Source organism: Euphorbia lathyris, chromosome 7 (assembly GCF_963576675.1).
Source record: "Euphorbia lathyris chromosome 7, ddEupLath1.1, whole genome shotgun sequence".
Classification (NCBI taxonomy): domain Eukaryota; kingdom Viridiplantae; phylum Streptophyta; class Magnoliopsida; order Malpighiales; family Euphorbiaceae; genus Euphorbia; species Euphorbia lathyris.
This window is the reverse complement of record NC_088916.1, coordinates 39570121-39573261: the sequence shown is the minus strand read 5'-3', so window position 1 is coordinate 39573261 and position 3141 is coordinate 39570121. Positions and strand designations below refer to the sequence as shown.

The 3141-nt window shown below is 34.7% G+C and overlaps 1 non-coding gene across 1 annotated transcript; it reads right to left on the bottom strand.

Annotated features, from left to right (window-relative positions):
- Positions 1-2067: 2067 nt before the first annotated feature.
- LOC136201663 (small nucleolar RNA R71) lies at positions 2068-2174 on the bottom strand. The gene has a single exon (XR_010674008.1). It is a non-coding gene; the product is annotated as a small nucleolar RNA R71 (small nucleolar RNA).
- Between the last annotated feature and the right edge of the window lie 967 nt (positions 2175-3141).

Sequence of the window (3141 nt, the reverse complement as noted above, 5' to 3'; positions counted from 1 at the left end):
CCTAAATATTTGGTAAAATCCAAATAGGAACGAAAAGAGGTCAAAAACAAAGGAAAAACCCTAGGAAAAGAGTCAAAGAAGAAGGAAATCAAATGCACTGAAACGAAGACGGGAAACGAAGTCAACGTAGGGAATAATCACCCGTGTCGCGATCGAGATTCCCTAATCTCGGTCGTGACATGCCTCTTTTAGGCACTTCGCTTATTCGTTTCGAAGACCAAAAACTGCTCCTTCAATCTCGGTCGAGATTCTGTAATCTCGGTAAGATCAGAAATCCTGGCAGCACTATCTTCACATGTTCAATTTCAAAGAAACGCATCCGTTCGAGTGGATAAAAACGTCTCTTCGCAACAGACACGACCCTTAGACACGACTCTTCAACATCTATAAATAAAGAGTTGATTAAGTACAGAATTTATGCAGAAATTCTGAGTCAGAATTTATGCAGAAATTCTGAGTCAGAAACGATTCAGAGTTAGAAGTTCGATTTTGTAAAAACGATATGATGTACACATATTGTTTATTAATTAATTAAAAACACAGTAGCAATTAGATTTAGATTAAGATTTTTCCAATATTAGTTTACATTTTGGTAGTAGAAGAACCATCTCTATTCCGAAGATTCCACGAGAAGATTAAGTAGCGGATTCGACCCCGGAGCCTGACAAACTCTAACGAGGTTTGAGGAAAGGATTGACGACCCGGAACTCCAATGTCGTTTTGAATGCTTCCATGCTTTTTATTCTTTGTAAACTTGTATCAAATTCACACTTCATCGAATAAAGTTCATGCAATTCAATATAATTTTATGTAGCACTTTGGTAAAGGATCCGAAGTGAGTTTTGGTGTTTCATTAAAACGTAGTTAAATTCAATATCTTTACAAGAAAACTTTGTTGAACACTTAGGCAAATTCATTCTTACAGACGATATGATCGTTAAGTCGGCTTATCGGAAATAAGTATAAATTTGGCTAAGGTAGCGGTCTTGCCAGACCGTAGGAAGATCGGCTGCGGTTCAAAGCCTTTTAATTGAACCAGTTTACGTTATTACACTTTTATAATTTATACAAAGTTTAAAGTTGTTTTCTTTGCTTAATGCAAACGAATACATTTATTCTCTTATTTTAAACACTAAACGTTTCTGTTTTGTAATTCATATTCAAACAGAATTGATTTCTAACATTCTATATATATTCTAACCTAATTCTTATTAAATCAATCTCAAAACCAAATTTAATTAACGATTTTCCATATTATAAACTTAAAACGTGAATCAAACTGAATTAAAATAAGTTTTTGTTAAAAAACGTTCCCTATGGGATCGATATCTTTTTATTACTACAAGCGAAACCGTGCACTTGCGGAAATCGCTCAACAAGTTTTTGGCGCTGTTGCCGAGGAACGCCAATTTTTTTAACAAAAATTTAGATTTTTCGTGTTTTATTTCGAATCTAGGTTTATACATATTTATTTAAACTTTTATATTTTATTTATTTTATTTTACTAACATAATTATTATTTTTCAAATTCTATTTTGAAGGTAGTTTTGGTTCATGCAAAAATTCAAGTTCATGCGCAGTTCTCGAAGTTCAGGCATTCCACCAAACCCATTAGATCCAGAAATTGAAAAGACAATTAAAAAGAAAGACAAGAAAGACAAGAAAAACAAAAACAAACAAAATTCCAAGCTAGAAAATATGGCAACACTTATGGATTACGCTAGGCCAGGAGTGGCCGGTGTAACCAATAGCATAGTTAGACCCCAAATAAACGCAAACCAATTTGAAATTAAGCCAGCTTTGCTTAATATATTGCAAAACAACGTAACATTTTATGGGCTACCTAACGAAAACCCTAACACCCATTTGACAAATTTCCTAGAAATTTGTGACACTTTCAAAATAACTGATGTGACTGCCGAAGCAATCAAACTTCGACTCTTCCCTTTCACTTTAAAGGATAGAGCCAAAGATTTGTTAACTTCTATGATAGGCACAACATTTGCAACTTGGGACAAATTAGCCCAAGCGTTTTTATCAAAATATTTTCCTTTAGCAAAAACTGCAAGAGTCATAAAAGAATTGACATCTGTTTCTCAAAATGATAATGAAACTCTTTATGAAGCTTGGGAACGTTTTAAAGAACTTCAACGTTTATGCCCACACCACCAATTACCCGATGCACTTTTAATGCAAACATTTTATAATGGGATTAATCCTACAACTAAAGGTTTGTTAGATGCTATGTCGGGAGGGTTATTTATGAAGAAGACATCCGCCCAAGCAAGATAACTTTTGGAGGAAATGGCAATCAACAGTAGTATGTGGCCCGCAGAACATGGATACATACCAGTGGCGAAACCATCATCCTCAACCACATCATCTGTTAAAGGTATAGTGAATCTTGATCCAGTTGCGATGTTACAAGCCCAATTTTCTGCCTTGTCGCACAAAATTGATAGGTTTATGGCACCGTGTGATACCAATGGTAACCCAATCCCAACGGATGTGGATTACGAAGGTATGAGCGAGATTGAACAGGTAAATTTTGTCCAAGGGCAAAACCAAACCAATAATCCTTATTCTAGTACTTATAATTCTGGATGGAGGAATCATCCTAACTTTAACTAGAAAGATAATAATAATAATGCAAATGCTAATCAAAATCGTACCAATAATTATCAAAATCAATCTAGAGATACGGTTAACACTTTATCTTCTAAAATCGACAAATTTATAGACGCTATCGGTCGAAAAGTAAGTAATCACGACGATGGTTTTAAAAGGATCGAAAATAAATTCGATTAGCTTATTAAAAACCACTCTTCTAGCATCCATATTTTGGAGGTTCAAATTGGACAAATTGCTAAATCAATTCCATCCCGAAAAGAGGGGAGTCTTCCCAGCCATATGGAATAAAATCTAAAAGAGCATGTAAAGGTTATCACTCTTCGTTCAGGGAAAAATTACTTAGGTCCGGAAATGCCCGGAAATTCTACTTTACAGGGAACTGATTTACCAACGAAATTCAAAGAAAATACATTAAATGCAAAAGGTTCACCTATTGATTCAAGCACAAAAACTTTTGTACCCAAACCACCTTTTCCACACAAAGTCCGACATAAGGACTATGACAACAAC